Raw genomic sequence first — 17,641 nt, forward strand, 5'->3', positions numbered from 1 at the left:
GATGTGTACTTCTGTGCAAACGCATTATGTAAACCCATTTTAAAATTGTTTTTATTATCTGTCGAATCTTCCCCTTTTCCATCTATTGCGAAGGAGTCGTATATCATTCCTCTGCATAAAAATGGCAAAAAGTCCGAAGCCTCTAACTATAGGGGTATCTCAAAATTGTCCGCTATTCCGAAAGCTTTTGAGAAAATTATAACTTCTCAATTGCAACATTTTTGCAGCTCTATTATTTCGCCATCCCAACATGGGTTTGTGAAACGTAGATCTACAACCACTAACCTTTTAGAATTTACATCAGTAATTATCAAGGGGTTTAAAAATGGTAAACAAACTGATGTAATATATACTGACTTCAGTAAAGCATTTGATTCTGTTAATCATACTTTATTACTTTCTAAACTGAACGACATTGGGTTTCCACCTGTTTTGCTTTCTTGGGTTTGAGAATATATAACAAATAGAAAACCGAAGGTACCTTTTAAGTCTTCTTTTTCCAATTCCATTCCTGTGACCTCTGGTGTACATCAAGGTAGTCATCTTATTCCTCTGCTTTTCACATTATTCATTAACGATCTTCCATCAGTCATTGTTCATTCGCGTGTGCTTATGTGTGCTGACGATGTCAAGCTTTGTCTTACTTATAAAGATACAGATTCATTTAGTCGGCTACAAGCTGATCTTAAGCTGGTATAGTTAATTCGTGCAAAAATCGGTAATTTTTTATGAATTTTTATTGGCGATACGGATAGTCTCAGTTCAATTTTTCTTTGCCCGTGTGATAACAGAACATAAAAACAATATGTTGGAAAATTTTTACCCAAAAATATTGACGTTACCTCAAAAAAAAAAGTGATTTGCGGTAAACATCGTAACTGGTCACAGAATCATCGGAAATGAAAAATCATATTTCACAGATTTCAGAAGGGCCCACGATACATCACAGTCGAAAATAGTGGATTTATTTGAAGGAATGTAGGGGCCACGCACATGGTTACCCCCGGGCCCTGATTTTCTCTCTGCGGCCCTGTCTGTACACATATGTATGTTTACAATAAATACAAATGCAACAATATATATATTTAAACACAAAGTAACCAAAAATTGTAGTGTATATACATACATACAAATCTTATATATAAAATTTCAAAGAAGTTAAATTCGGCTAACGCATACACACGGACGGACAGACGGACATTGATATATCGACTCAGCTTCTCATGCTGATCAAGAATATATATACTTTATGGGGTCGGACATGTCTCCTTCTGTGCGTTACAAACATCTGAACCAATTTTAAAATACCTCTTCAAGGGTATAAAAAATTCGGAATTTCATCCCAGAGGCTATAACTCCAGAACGCAAATTTTGACACAATGTGGAGTGAGGTTCAAGCATGGTTTATGTCTACTATTTATGTCGATATCGCGAACGCGAATAAAATGGGTTTTATAACGGCTTTCCGGGTATCGACTGCAGTAGGCGGGGGCAGATAGATATCAACCACGTTGTGGGAAATTCATTCATTCCTGTTTCAGTTACAAACGAAAAGTTCCTAAACAAGCGAATTTGGGTCGTCGTACTCGCAACGCAGAAGTCAGAAGCAATGTTTCGAATAGGACTGAAGAAGAGCGGGAATTGGTACGGGAGATGAAGCAATTTATTGGAGAACGACCAGCATTGGAATATTCGCACCAATGCATGCAACACTGCAAATCCAAATCAATTTCGCGCATTGTTTGCTATTATAATGACTGCTTGCTGCCCTTCATCTCCAACTGAGTTATGGAAAAGATATCGTTCGCATTTGGCTGAGGATATTTTGCAAAGAGTACGCCAAGAAAATTCCGACATGACCATGGAATTGACAGAAGACATTTACAATGAAACGTTAATAGACATTAAAGACAAGTGCTTAGCTATGACAAATAAAGTGCTAAGTCAATTGGGAATGCCAGCACCCACCCGCATTGCGACAGCTTCGGTTGCTGTGGAGTTGCGCGGTGAGCAGACTTACAACTGCGATGATCTTCAGTCATATGTCCAAACAAACATTACTAAATTAACCGGTGAACAGAAGGGAGTTTATGATCATGTTGTGCAAATGATAAATAGTGGAGGTGGGGGCATCTTCAAAGATGCTCCAGGGGGTACTGGGAAAACATGGCCTTTGGGTTAAAAATACGACCCAAACTGTTCAAAGATTGATGTATTCTTCTACATCGACCACATTCTCATCATGTCGTATCTTTTGAAAGTGCATAAGGAACATTTTCTCTTGTTTTTTTGAATTCTCCAAAACCATGGTCTCAGTACTAACCTTAGTAAATGCCAATTTGAAAAACGAGAAGCCAATTTTCTTGGTTATATAATCAACGAATGCGGAATAAAGCCGTCATTTAATCTAACTATCCACGACACAAAGCAATTTGCCAATACAATATTTACAATCGTAAATGACTTCCACATGTATCAGGTATAAAAGCGCCACTGACTGAAGCTAGAGCTGAACATTTCGAAAAACTACTTGAAGCAGATTCCTACTGCAATTGGAAAGCCACGAAAACTCTTAAAAGGCAAGCTCCACCACGACACTCTATAAAGGGATTGCCCTTCTCCAGGAAGGATAAGCTCGAAACCTACATCAGGGGTAGGCACGCATACAAACAAAAATGAGGTTTTGCATTTTTTTTGCTTGCTTTACTTGTAGCATATCTCAGGCATATTTCGTAAGCTTACCCCTATCTGAGGAATGATAGGTTTTTATTAAGAGATGATGCTTGAATTTTATAGTCATATACATATACATGTATAAAATTAACCTATTCGTATTTGAACACATGCCTAGTATGTGAAAGATCAGGAGATCTATGTAATATTGTCAGGTCGGCCGAGTTGTAGCAGGCTCTATCTCTCTATGAGGATTTTCGCATCTTTGTTCTTAAAGAGCGAATGATTATGACATCAGCGAGAGTCATGAGAGAGCGTCTGCAGTCTAAGGCAAAGGTTAAAAAAAAAAGCGGTCGCGCAAATAAAGCTTAAGATTACATATTGTACATCTAACAATAAAAATTAAATTAAAAAAAAACATTGATAGGTTAATAAAAATAAACAAAGCTACACTCTTAGTACTACACTCTTAGTAGACTAATATTAATATACCATTTTTGAAAGGGTATAATTAATGCATTAGGAACGACTCTGAACTATTTTATGTAACTGTCATTTACAAAAAAAAAGAATAGACAGCCAAGCTCAATGCGCCGCATTGCTACTGCCTAAAATTGTATGCTGTTCTTTTGCGAACATTAGACTTTTAAAATATAAACGATTTTTCATTTTGTCGCCTTTGAGCAGAGTAACAATAAAAACTTCTAAGGGTGTACTAACTTTGGCGCATTCGACGCTAGCACCATCCCTCTATTAAAAATAAATGGTTTGTGCATCGAATGTAACAGACAGAAAGTTTGGGACATTAATCATATTGGTTTAAAAAAAAATGTACACGACTTCTTCTATTTCCATTTAGGAAATGGGATAATTTTCTTTTTCCACAAAACACTGCTGGTGGTGGGTTCTGTGGTTGCGCAAGACAGTGGTTTTTAGTATCAAAAAAAGTTTTAGATTTGGAAACATGCCCTATATTCATTGACAAGATAACTGCTGAAGTGTGCAATAATTACAAAGAATCGGTAAAAGTTTAATTAGCCTCGGGCTGGAGGTCTTCTCACCTATTGGTGACTATTGTCCTCAACTAGACCATAATCTACACTTCCACATTTTCGACTATGCGTTTTAATTTAAAAAAAATTAATCTTTATCGGTCTTCAAAAATACTTTGAGTTATCCTGCCGTGTTGATCTTCAAGCTACTAAGACCGTCTTCACTGAAATCAATGCAAACTATGTATATAAATATTTTTCTACAAATTTAACTAGGACCAATTTATCGAAATACACAAATTAAATAACTAACCAAGAAATTCCTGATTCGATTCACTTGTTGGAAATTATTCTTTTAACAACTTTGTAGAGGGATTGGTCAGATGTTTGTAACGAGAGAAGGAAATGTTTCCAACCCCATGAGGTATATTGCACGAAATCACCAGAGTAGCGCACACACACACATACAGACGGAATGCGGCATAAACTGTTCATGTATGTATGTGTGGTAATAACTGCATGGATGCAGATGTTCCAAACTCTTTTTCTGTAACTTAATTCATCAATGCACGGTCAAAACATTCCAAAAATCATTGCCATTTACTTTTCTTTGACATGCATGCCGCATGTGTTGGGGTGTGCTTAGAGCTTGTTGACGCTGCCGGTATCGTTTGAGTAGAGCCAATTTATTTTGACTGCAACTTGTGTTCTATCTATTCGATCTGATTGAAATTTCGGGATCTAATATTTTTTATTTCATAGGGATACTTCAACTTCTTCACCTATTTTTCTTCTATGAAAAGTAGTAGTCTATAGTAGTCTGATCCTGACAATTTTAATACTTTATCTTACCCGGATTATTAATACCAATTTCATCGCAATAGCTCTTAAGATAGCGGCGTTGTGTTGATTTGCAAAGACAGCCGGATGGACAGATGGACATGGCTATATCGACTCAGCTTCTCATGCTGATCAAGACTTTACAGTGACTTAACTGTTTAAAATATTAACACGAGCTAAAACACAAAATTTAACGTTTATTTGGTTAACCTTTTTTAATCAGATGATAAGTATTGATTTACATATATTCTATAAAATATTTTTAAAAAGATGTTTCGCTATATTTCGAAAATACACAACAAAAATCAAAAAACGTGCGCAATCAATTAGTTGACTCTAACAATGTGCCTATTGTCGAAATAAAACTATGGAAACATACATGTATTGATTGTTTCCGACTTAAAAATATGTTAGACAGTAAAAAACAACCACTTTTTAAAGTAAAAATTGTATATTTTCGTTGCATGAGTTTTGCTATTAACACCTATAATTTTCTTAAAAAAAAAAGATTTCAAGAGCTACCTTTTTCAGTAAGACTTTGGTCGGTAATTGCTCAAATGGACTATAGGTAACCCCCCGGCAAGTAGTCTGCAGTGGGAGCACACATGCTGGTCCAAATCCTATGACATGCCAATCTCGGACAGCATAGTGTAGCATCACAAATAACTGGTAATCTTCCGTAGAATCTGTAAACACATATTTCCGTCGAATTTTTCAAACATTTTTGTGTAGGTTGGACTACTATGGAAGTCCCAAAGTAAAAGAAAATTTCAGCTTTAATTTGGTAAAAATACAAAAACATTTTTTTGTTTTTTATTTAAACACAGTAATTTTATGATTAATATGAAGGCAAAAAAAAAAGAAATTACTTGTTTCAATGAATTTAAAAAAAATTAATGTAAGTAAAAGAGAAAGCGATAGGAAAAAAATACCTCCGAAGTATAAATTTCTACACATTCCTAGTCACAGACATGCTTAAAAAATAGTAACCGATAAAAAATTAAACTTGAAGATATGGAGATTGGCCGGGAAATTAAAAAAAAAAAATTCCAGCGTAAAAAATTTTTAACAAAAAAGTTAAAAGTAGTATAAAGCATGCCTAAGCGTTTTAGGTTTCAAAGATAGCCTCAGAAAATACAAAAAAATTTGTTTATAACCAGAGGGCCGGGGCTAACTTCGACCGCGTCAAAATTTGTATACCCTTGCAACTTTTTTGGTAACTCTTTCCTTACCTGATAGCAATCAATGTGGAAGAACGTTTTATCTAAAAAGGCTGTTTGCGAAAGAATGGCCTACAATCATAGGAAATAACGAAGATATTGTTCCTATGGGAGCTATATGATATAGTTACCCGATCTTTACCAAATTCGACACAGTCATTAACAGATACCTACATTAAATTAAGAAATGTTTAATTTGAAAGCAATCGCGTTAAAAGTAACGAAATTATTTACAAAAGTCAGTGTTTTCGACCGATCGTTCCTATGGGAGCTATATGATATAGTCATCCGATCTTGATCAAACTTGGCACAGTCGTTATATATTAAGTTTCACGATAGCACAGAAAATAACGAAGTTATTGAGAAAAGTCACTGTACGTGACTTTGGCGTTTGTATGGGAGCTATATGATATAGTGGTCCGATCCGGCTGAATCCGAGATATACAACCCCTGCAGTATATACAAGCCTACGAGCAAAATGTCAGTTTTGGAGCTCTTACGGTCTAGGAGGAGTTTGCGTTGATCCAGACGGACGGACGGACGAACGGACATGGCTATTTGAACTCGTCTCGTCGTGCTGATCAAGAATATATATACTTTGTATGGTCGGAGATGCTTCGTTCTATGCGTTGCACACTTCTGACCAAAATTAATATACCCTTTTTGCAAGGGTATAAAAATTAACGTGGCTTTAACTAGTTGATCACACACCATATTTTCGATTTCACTTAATACTCTTTGATTATGACAGTATAATCTTTAATATTATCTTCTCTACAACACCTGAAATATCAAAACTTCCTAACCCAAACAGAAAACCTTGATGAAACATTATATGTATAACATACACATATGTACATACATATATGTACGTGTGTCCTTTTTCATTCTGCAATCAATTATTGGACATACTGTATGTACATATGTATGTGTATTGTATGTAATATAAGTTATGTATATGTATGTACATATACATATGTATGTATGTGCATACATACATATGTGAGCTTTACATTGCAATTTCAATTTTTATTTTGCGCAGTGCAATGATTCTTACATACTGTTTTTTGTTGTCAATGTTTTTATCTTTGTATTATACAAAATATTAAAATGAATACATACATATCTATAAAAAATATGGTAAATTAATAATGTTTACAACATTTAGAGACACTCACTAAAACAAAACAAACATACATATGTATGTACATACATACATACAAATGATATATGTACCTATGTACATACATATGTATGTATGTGCATATGTACAACCAAGTTCATGAAAATATTTATCAATCAAATGCACCAAGCTAAATAATTTTTTACAAGTTTTAACACATGTACATATGTATACATAAGTAGATATGTATGTATGTACATACATAAGTAAATAACTTTGAGAATAACTTACATATTCGGGGGAATGACAAAAATGTAAAAATATATTGGTAACAAATTTATAGATACATATGTATGTATGTATGTACATATGTATGTTTTTCAGTTTTAGTTCATGTGCTGTATGTAGAATATATTTACATACATCTTTTAAGCTGCAAATTGCAAAGTATACATTTTTTCAATTTATAAGGTGACCAGCAATGGAGCTACCATGCGGAGACTAATGGCATTCCCCACACAGCACATTTTACAACGGTTATAGGCATTTGAATCACACAACACAAAATATCAATAAAAAGACCAATCGAACCTGGGATAGGAACTCTTTTGGATGGTGAAATGTATGGATAATAGAATGTAATACTGAAAATTTCTCATTTACTGGAAATAATGTGCAATTCACAGCGAAAATGAACACAATGAATGGCAAAAAACAAACGGAAAGAAATAAAACTAAAATAAATTTTGTAACGGTCCAAAAATTTTTCCCGGATCTGGCTAGAACGTTCGTTGCAGAGTTTAATTTTGTCGAAGATCGATTTCGAATGCCATTTTCGACGGCATAGAACTTTCGAACATAAAACTATATGCAATTTTGAAAAATGTTTACTTAAGCCACTCGAGATTTCGGTGTTGAAAACTGGGAAGTGTAAAGCTAGATTTCAGTGTTGGCAAACGCAATTTTTTTATGAATTATAGTGTTGCCAGTCTGTCGGTTTCTTAATCGCGTTGTTTAACTGCTCTGGCAAAATATTTATTTTAACCTCTGTATTCTGAACTATATTTGTTCTATAAATTCAAGAAATATTGTTAACTCAACAATATATTTCGTATGTTGAGAATAGTGCGAAGAAAGTTTCAAAAGGCCTGCGGATTAAAGTATCCGAAATTTTTAATTTGCCAACACTATCTCAAAATTTGGCAGTGTTTTTAAGCCGGAAACAACTTTTAGCTATAGTCCGGCTAAAAACATAAATTTTCTTTTGTTAGTTCAACAAAAACTACGAAATAAATCGCAGAGGAGCACCTGAGGTGTGATCGTGGATTTTTTCTCTTTCGTTTGATACAGAATTTAAGCAGCTTAAGCGCGTTTGGCCCGAGTAGATTAAGTAAATATTTACCAACAGCTGAAGAGAGATGTCGGATGGATCCAGTGGGAATCACTTTTTTAGCATTATCCACCCTTAATGCCAACCGTTTCCTGCAGATGGATCGACTAAAAATCGAGACCTAAGTCTTGTCGCGCCGAATCATCCAAAGGAGACGTTCTTATCTTAAGTGGTTCGATTGACTTTTTTTTATCCATATTTTGCGAATGCAACACTCAAACGGGCTAGGGAATCATCGCTGATCGCTGATGACCAAATTAGGCATAATTCTAAACGAGATTATAGATATCTCAGTGAATAAAAAGGCTCTTCCGAACTGCCGGTGAAGACTGGACCATGCCCAGTATGCGCGATGCGTAACAGCGCGTAAATTTTGATGCAAATTGTCTCCAAAATGTTCATACTTCAAAATGGCAACCTGTATTTTTCTGGAAACATAACGGGACTTTCTAAAAATAGAACAAAACGCATGAACGCGTTTTTAGTGTAAAGCTAATCAAACGCAACAACATTCAATGCGAAAGTCAATTTGAAGTGGTTCGCATATTCCTGTTGTGTTCAATAATTAAAAATTTATCAATGGATTTCGAAGTTAAAGGTGTTTATTTTATTTTTGTAAATAACTCAAAACTATTTTGTGTTTTTGTTTTTTTTTTTTTAATTTAATGTTTAATGAAACCTTAGTTTTTGTTCCTTTTTTGTGCATGACTTTTATGTTTACTTAAAGTTTTAGTTGTGTTCCCAAGCGATTCCACAGTGGATCCACTTGTATGGAGACGCGGCCAAAAATACTTATATTTGAGATATAGTTATGAAAACTTGTACAAAAATTTTAAAAAATATTTAAAACATGTAAAAAATGAAGTAAGTAAGTCGGCCCGCCGACTTGGGTATACCATATACCAGGTGAAACAAATATTTCAAACTTCAAAAACCAAATGCTTGTCAATTGTTTTTACATGCTTCATACTATGTGCTATCTCGCTCACTCTACAAACACACGAACACTCTAGCGCCGCCACTAGCCAACGGCCAATTTTACCCTTATGGACTGCGTAGTAAAATACGTTCATACGCATATTTTGCATGTTTCTAGTCCGATTAATAAAATAACTACCAATAAAATTTGGTAGTTTGGTAGAAATAGATAAGATTAATAAGTCTGCCGAATTTGAATGCGATAGTCAAAAAACTACAGGAGGAAATCGGTTTTTTCTTAATTATGGAGGCGGAAGTGGGCGTGGCAAAATATGAAAAGATGTATACTCTGCGCGCATACTAAGCCAGTGTACATACTAAATTTGTTAGTTTTTGATAAAATCAGTTTTTTTAATTTGCGGGTGCGGAAGTGGGCGTGGCAAAATTTTTCAATAACCAATATCTCCGCGTCTATTAAGCTAGTTTACATACCAAATTTGATGTCGGTACCTGTCATAGTTTTTAAGAAAATCAGTTTTATGAAAAAGTTTGAACAATTAATTTCTGCGCGCTAACTAAACGAGTATACAAGCCGAATTTGATGGGTCTAGCTGTTATACTTTTTAAGAAAAACAGTTTTATGTGATTCCTGGGCGCGTAAGGGGGCATGGCCAAAATTCCAATTAACTCTATACATTTACATACTACACGAGTATACATACCAAATTTGGTGGCTCTAGCTCTTATAGCCTCCGCGATCTGCGTGTTCATACGGACGGATAGACGGACATGGCTAGATCGACTCGGCTGTTGATCCTGATCAAGAATATATATACTTTATAGCGTCGGAGAAGCTTCCTTCTGCCTGTTACATTCATTTTAGCGACTTTAATATACCATTTCACCCTATGGGTGTATGGTATAAAAATTGGGCAGATCGGACTACTGTAACGTCTGCGCCCGTATACACCAAACAAATAACTTTTTTGCCATCAATTGAAAATTCCTTTAATCGGCTGTCTTCATCGGACTTCCGTACTATATTTACTTGATGCTTCCTTTTAGGACAATCCTTTGATATATGGCCTATACCGTTACACTTAAAGCATGGGTACTAACCCACATTGCAATCCGATTTTTTATGATCTGTGGCTCTACAGTTGAAGCAATGCAACTGTTTACCTTTATAGTTTGAATCAACTTGACCAACTGTATTCGTATGGATAATCTGGCGACGTTTGTTTTGGGAGTTTCTGGTCATCGTTTCAACTAGATCGTAGCACTTTCTTATCTGCTTAATAGAGGTTAAACTGTATAATGGCTTTTCAACTCTTCCCGTACCTCTATTTTTCCTCCTTTCTTTGGTCCTATGCCATTTTTTCCTTCTTTCTTTTTTGTTTTGAACTCTCATTTGATTACTCATAATATGAGAAAATCTGATTAGGTTTGACAACTTTGACTTCACTTTTTGATTGACTGCGTGATTAAAAACACATAATTTCTTTGGTCTACTTAAATTTAAAGTAATTGCTACCATTTTTTTTAAATATGGGTGGCGGAAAATCTTTAACCGATTTTGGAAAAAGGTCAAATTAAAGGCTATTTTGACTCTGGCCTAAAACATAATGAAATAGCAAAGAAAATTGGTCGAAGCCAAATGTGGAGAAAAATGATATGAGGAAAAAATATGCTACAACGGTTTCAGAAAGGCGACTAATCCTTTGAACTGCTTCTAATTTCCACCTCTCTGCCGGTAAAATCAGGGATGAATGCGGTGTAAATACTAGTTTGGCAACGGTAAAACGAGTTATTCGGAGTGCTAAACATTTAAAGAGATTAAAAAAAAAAAAAAAAACCTCCTCTTGATGATGCACGAAAGGAAGCACGACTTCGATTTGCGCGGGATCACATGACTTGGAACAAGGAGTGAAAGGCTGTGGTCTTCTCTGACGAAAAAAAGTTCAATATCGACGGACCAGATGGCTATAACTATTATTTTCACGATATACGAAAAGAGGAATGCTTTTTGAGTCGTCATAGCTCCTGTCCAGGAGGCGTAATGGTTTGGGGAGCCATATCGTTTTATGGAACTTGTGAGCTGCAGTTTGTTTCATCAAAGATGAATGCGAATGTCAACAAAACTGTGCTCCAAAAGAGATTTTTCCCAGTTTTCCGAAATTTTTGGACCTATTCAATGGACAAACCAACAAGACAACGCCCCATCCATACAGCCCGGGTTACAAAACAGTGGATTAACGACCAGAATGTCAACATGCTCGAGTGGCCGCCATACTCCCCAGACATAAATATTATCGAAAATTCTCGAGTTCTTTAGCAAAATCTGCTGATAATAGAACTTGGTAGTTCTTGAAATAGCTATACAGACAACCTCACCTTTTTGTGTGTTGCCTTTGAAATAATCTTCTTTTGTAAGATTGACCTCGAGCCGGCTAAGTTCGATTTATTATCGAAAACATTTGGGGACTTTTATCCAGGAGAGTGTATGAAGGGGGAAGACAATTGCAAGCGATTAAAACAGCCTGGTCAACTATTTCACTGAGTGAAATTGAAAAATATTACTATTCCTTATCAACTCGAATGTTTGAAATAATTAAGAATAAGGGTGGTCATACCGCATATTAAAGAATGCAGAAATAGTGTCTTTTATTATTTAAGTTACCAAGTGCCATGAAATATTGCTGTGAATAATGTTTTTTTTATAGTTTTGTGGGTCAAACCTATTCACTTGAGCCAAAAAAAGTGAAGATTTTCAGTTATGTTTTTTAAAATATAATACAAAAAAAATAAAAACTAAATAGAAAAGAAAAAAAAAACGTTTGTATTTTATAAAAAATTAATTGTTTTACTTAAAAAAATTTATTTGATTTAAATCCGAGTCCTCGTTATAAAGATATTAAGATCTAAGTTTAAAAATGAAATCAAACCTATTCAGTTGAGCGGCAATAATCGATTCGTCCTCGATTTCACCAAGAGCAGCAATTTTACGTATCTGTAATACTTAATCATGAAAATTTTCTGACTGCAACTTTTTGCGACTTCTCAACTGTTTATGAATCTCTGCGCTGCTTAATTTTTGGTCAAACTCGTCTATCAGGGCTAAACACAATTCTTCATAATTGACAACTATAATCGTTTCCAAAAATAACTTTGCAGTGCCCATCATTTTATTATGTGCACTAACATACTTTTGTTTCTCGCTCAGCTGATATGCTTTCGCATTTTCTTCAAAATTCTTTAGCCACTGTCCAATTGGAAATGATGTCCCATCGAAGTCAGGCACCACCTTTGCAAAACTATCGACTGTTACGTTACGCGGTTTATCGTTACGTTGCGAACCGCTGTCTTCAAATTTAACTGCCAACATTCTGATCAGCGTCTCCAACTCGCTGCTGCGCACACTCATGTGCATGTTTTCACCGTTTCCAGAGTCACTCTTCGTCTGCCGCGTTTCGTCTGCGTCGTTTCTGGAAGCACATGGGTATATATCTGTCTCTCTTGCGCTTAATACTTTTAAATCGGTTTGCTCCGTTAGTTTACCATTCGACTGGTAATAAGACTCTTTTTGATTTTTGGCACCTTTTTTCTTTCCAGAACGCAACATTTTTATCAACTTTATTTTGTCTCTTCGTTTCACTTTTTCACTTTTTTTTTCAACTTTTATTACTGTTCTGTTTTTTTTTTTTATTGTGTGTATACAATAATTGTTGTTTATTAATAATAGTTAGATAGCAAAATAGTCGGTTGAACAATTTAGAATTAAATTAAAAGAAATGCCCGAGCAGAACATAATAAGAGAAAGAAATTCACCATATGATAGTCGACGATAAATGTCCGATTCCCAATTCGAACTCTCTTCCATATAAGTTAGGCAGAACTCAACACTTTTCAACGATAAAAGCAAAAGGGTTTCACCAAATTTTGGTTAGGGAAGAAAATAAGCCAAAAACGGTATGCCTCCAACAACAAAGCAGATCAAATCTTTCCTGGGAGTGACAGGATTCTACAGAAAGTTCGTCAGGGATTGCGCAAAAATAGCATTCCCCATGTCAAGATATTTGAAGAAGGATCAAACGCTGAACACAGTTAAAAAAATTCACCGTTATTACGGATGCTAGTTATTTCTCTAGACGGCCACCCAATCGCATATGCATCCCGAATATTTAACCAGCAAGAGTGTACAGTGGATCCACTCAGAAAGTTCGTCAGGGATTGAGCAAAAATAGCATTCCCCATGTCAAGACGTTTGAAGAGGGATCAAACGCTGAACACAGGTAAAAAAAAACCCACCGTTATTACGGATGCAAGTTATTTCTCTAGACGGCTACCCAATCGCATATGCATCCCGAACGTTTAACCAGCACGAGTGCACAGTGGATCCACTTGTATGGAGACGCGGCCAAAAATACTTTTATTTGAGATATAGTTATGAAAACTTGTACAAAAATTTTAAAAAATATTTAAAACATGGATAAAATTGGGCAGATCGGACTACTATATCATATAGCTCCCATATGAGCAATCGGACGAAAAAAATTACTTTGTATTGGAAACACCTATTTTCTGAAAAATATAATTATAAGTCACGATGGCAAAAGATTTATTTTTAGCTGCGCAACTAGTGAGTCTGTCTCTTTGTATCGTTGCCGGAGTAGAAGGAGGAACTCTCTAGTGTGGCCTTAGGCCGCATACCGATATTTTCCATACTCACAATCGATACTTAAAATACTAACTTCGATATATGTACAAACCATTAACACAATTCGTAAGTAACTGACATCTTACAACTCGGCCGTCCTGACAAGGAATCAACCTTGATTCTAGTTAGCTAACAAAAGGGGTAAATAATAACATTAAGTGGCTAGTGTCGCCTTTGTTTGGATATCTGAAGTGCAATTTTGATCAGGGGCTGCCCATAGCTTTAATTTGGAGGCTTCAAGTACCCCGTCATTCGGCAGTTGGGTGATCTGGAAGCCCTCCACATCTCGGATAACATATCGGTCATTCGGAAGTTTTTTGTGAACAACGTATGGGCCACGATACCGTCTGATAAGTTTTTTGTTTGTACCTGCCGAAGTATCTACATTCCTAATAACTACGAAATCCCCTTCCACAAAACTAACGGCAGGGGGTGATGCTTCGCATAATATTCAGCATTATATTCTTGAGACTTGACAATGTTACGGAAGGCTAATCTCCGGACGTCTACCTCTGAGCCATCGACTTCCGCCGTTCTCTCACCCAACCGTTCGGTTAGTTCGTCTACTACAACACCTCGTTGTTCCACCCCGAATAGGAGTACGGAAGCGGCAAATTTCGTTGTGGAATGGACGGAGTTATTCAATGCAAACTCTATGTTCGGCAGTTGTTGGACCCAATCCGCGTGGTCCACAGGTTCCGTCAATTTACCTAGCATAGGGCCCAAGATACGGTTAACCCGCTCGACTTGGCCGTTGGCCCAGGGTGAGGCAGTGGTATTCTGCACATGAATTATATTGTTGGCCCTTAGAAATTCTGCGAATTCAGAAGAAGTAAAGCAGGTACCGCGGTCACTGATTATTCGTCGGGGTCTGCTGTAATTCGCGAAACACTGAGATTTTAACGTCTGACATACTTCACGCGAATTAGTAGTGGCCGCAGGGTACAGCTTCACAAATTTAGTGAAAGCGTCAATGACAACCAGAAGATATTTTTTTCTTAGAGCGTATGGACGGAAGGGGACCTAGATGATCAATATGAATGGTATCAAACGGCAGGGGCACTTTCGGAATACTGTGTAGCGTGATGCGGTTGTCCTGAGCGGAAGCGGAATAATAAATACAATTGAGGCAGTTTTTAATATAATTGTTGACGTAAGACTTCATACACGGAAACCAGTAATACTTCTTGATTTGTGCACAACACTTCTCAGCGGCCATATGGCCAAGCTTCTTATGCACTACTCGTATGACATGATTTATCATTTCGGAAGGGACATAAAGTTGGGGTACACTCGTCGAGGACAGGCGGTACACTACTTCATCTCGCAGTTCGAAATCCGCTATCTCATATTTCTCTAACTCATCTCGGAGTTTGACAATCTCAGGGTCCCGGTTCTGGGTTAACTGCAGTTGGAAGTCGAGGTTTATATCGTCAACGTAGGCGGCAGTTTCTATTCTGCTTAGCGCATCAGCATGGGGCATACCAACCCCCGAGCGGTGTACAATCGTGTAGTTATAGTTTTCCAACAGCAGGGCCCAGCGAGCAATCTTGGCGGAATGTCCACCATTTTTCAGTGTCAGCGCAAGGGAATTACAATCGGTCACGATTTTGAACGGGATGAACTTAAGGTATGTCTCAAAACGTTTTAAGGAATACACGATAGCTAACGTCTCTAGCTCATAACTGTGTAGTTTCGATTCAGCAGCGGAGGCTATCTTAGAGAAGTAGAACACTGGGTGCAATTTACCGTCAGTTTGTTTCTGGAGGAGCACTGCTACGAAACCAGTTGAGCTAGCGTCACAGTGTAACTCTGTTTCAGACTTCGGGTTATAGATAGGTAACACGGGTGATTCCATCAGTTTTGACTTCAGGGTTCGGAAGGATTGGAGGCATTCCTCGGAGAAGACGTAATTGGTATTTTTTCTTAACAATCGGGACATCGGATACGCAATCTTGGCGAAACCAAGTACAAACCGGCGGAAGTATGAGAATAAACCTAAGCAGCGCTCTAATTCCTTGCTATCCCTTGGTATGGGCAAATCTCGTATCGCCTGAAGATGAGCTGGTTTAGGCGTGATACCGGCAGAATTGGCCAAGTAACCCAAGTACTCTAATTCCCTATACGTAAAACGGCATTTGGCCAGTCATGCGATGCCATCTGGACGTCATCCATGTATATCACTAGCTGACCTTGGTTTATAAATTTCTAAAGGACAAAATATACAAATCTAGCGAACACGGAAGGGCCATTACAGAGTCCGAAGGGCATGCGTACTTATTCAAACTGGCCGTCAGGGACTACAAAGGCGGTATATTTGATTGAATCCGGGTGCATTTTCACATGGTGGAATCCATTCTTCAAGTCCAAGACAGTGAAGAATGATTTACCACCCAGATGGATCGGAAAATGATCCCGAATAGTAAGTTTGTTCAACGGACGGTAATCTACACACTTCCTCAGGGTGTTGTCCTTTTTACGTACTGGGACAATCGCGGCAGCGTAAGGGGAACTACTGTGGCGAATAATGCCAGCTCTCAAGAGATCATCACAGATCTTCCGCACCTCAATGCGTTCGTGGTGCGACAGACGGCGGGGACGGCAGAAAATGGGATTTAGGCTAGTCAGTTCTATCTTCATCTCATAATTCACGGTCTTCACTAGCTCAGGGGCAACCTGTACATATGCAGTGGAAATCATAGACCATAAGTGTGCGGCTTGCTCTTCCCGTAAAGTGGGCTCTATATCAAACTCTAAATCATTAACAGCAGGGACCTGAATAGAATTTAAAGCCAGAAGTGCATCATCCTGTGTTTCCGGAGGTAAAGCACAAGTTTTCGGAAGGGGAGAATCAGACAACGATTCGGCAGATACAATCTCATTCCTATCATACGGCAGTATCACTTTCTCTTCCCTAAATATGTCAAAGGACTTCAAAACAGCAGTGAGTTTCATATTTCTACATTCAGTCGGTTTATTTATAAGTTAAATAGATTCTTTTTCATATTTCATTTCTTTCAGTTTACAAAGTCTAATATTAATTTTATACAGGAGATCTTTGCCTATAATCATCGGCAGTTCGGTTGCTTTGTTTGGCAAAACTTCAAACGTATGTATGGTCTCCGTACTGCGGAGATGAACACTACACTGGACTTGGCGTAAAGGCCAAAGTTGGCTATTTCCTTAACCACGGCAGTTCAATCTACTGGAACTAAGACGGCAGTTGGGGGAAACTTCAGATTCACGGATAAAACCCTTCGGACTGCCCGAGTCGAGAAGGGAAAACATATTTATAAATTTCCTATCTTGCACTTCATCACAAACAAAAGCAACACTCACCAGTTGTAGATGGTTTAATCTATCCCCACATCATCAGGAACGGCGGCGGCATTAATGCCGGCAGTAGTGGCGGCAGTGGTGGCGGCGACAGTTTCCATCGGAGACGGGCAGTTTTTATAAATGTGGCCCACTATGCCACACTTGAAGCAGGAGTTCGGCGGTCTGATCGGCTTCGGGCATTGGCTTCTATAATGCCCCCATCCCGAGCAGTTGAAACATCTGGTCTCACTTATGGTAGTGCCTGGGGATGTGTTCCCAGACGACGAGGCATTTGGTGTTGGCACCTTCACACTAAGACTTTGCTTGGAGGCAGCCGCCTGCATACGGAAGCGCTCGTAGCGTTCCAGTAGGGGCTTCAGTTCGGCCACCGTGCGAGCTGAGTACAGCATGCCGACTCGAGTAGAATTGTCCCGCAGTCCATCGATAATC

At 37.5% G+C, this 17,641-nt stretch overlaps 1 protein-coding gene across 4 annotated transcripts in view; it reads right to left on the reverse strand.

Annotated features, from left to right (window-relative positions):
- The window catches only part of MFS17 (Major Facilitator Superfamily Transporter 17), a 201,795-nt gene extending 194,428 nt beyond the window's left edge, over positions 1–7,367 (reverse strand). For 2 of the 4 annotated variants that reach the window (XM_068284266.1, XM_068284263.1), the window contains exon 1: positions 7,140–7,363. The gene's annotated coding sequence lies outside the window, so the exon portion shown is untranslated. Of the gene's footprint in view, positions 1–7,139 lie in introns of all 4 variants that reach the window. The other 2 variants (XM_068284264.1, XM_068284267.1) reach the window with 2 other exon arrangements.
- Positions 7,368–17,641: the final 10,274 nt, after the last annotated feature.

Source organism: Drosophila tropicalis, unplaced genomic scaffold (genome assembly GCF_018151085.1).
Source record: "Drosophila tropicalis isolate 14030-0801.00 unplaced genomic scaffold, ASM1815108v1 contig_377, whole genome shotgun sequence".
Taxonomy (NCBI): Eukaryota; Metazoa; Arthropoda; class Insecta; order Diptera; family Drosophilidae; genus Drosophila; species Drosophila tropicalis.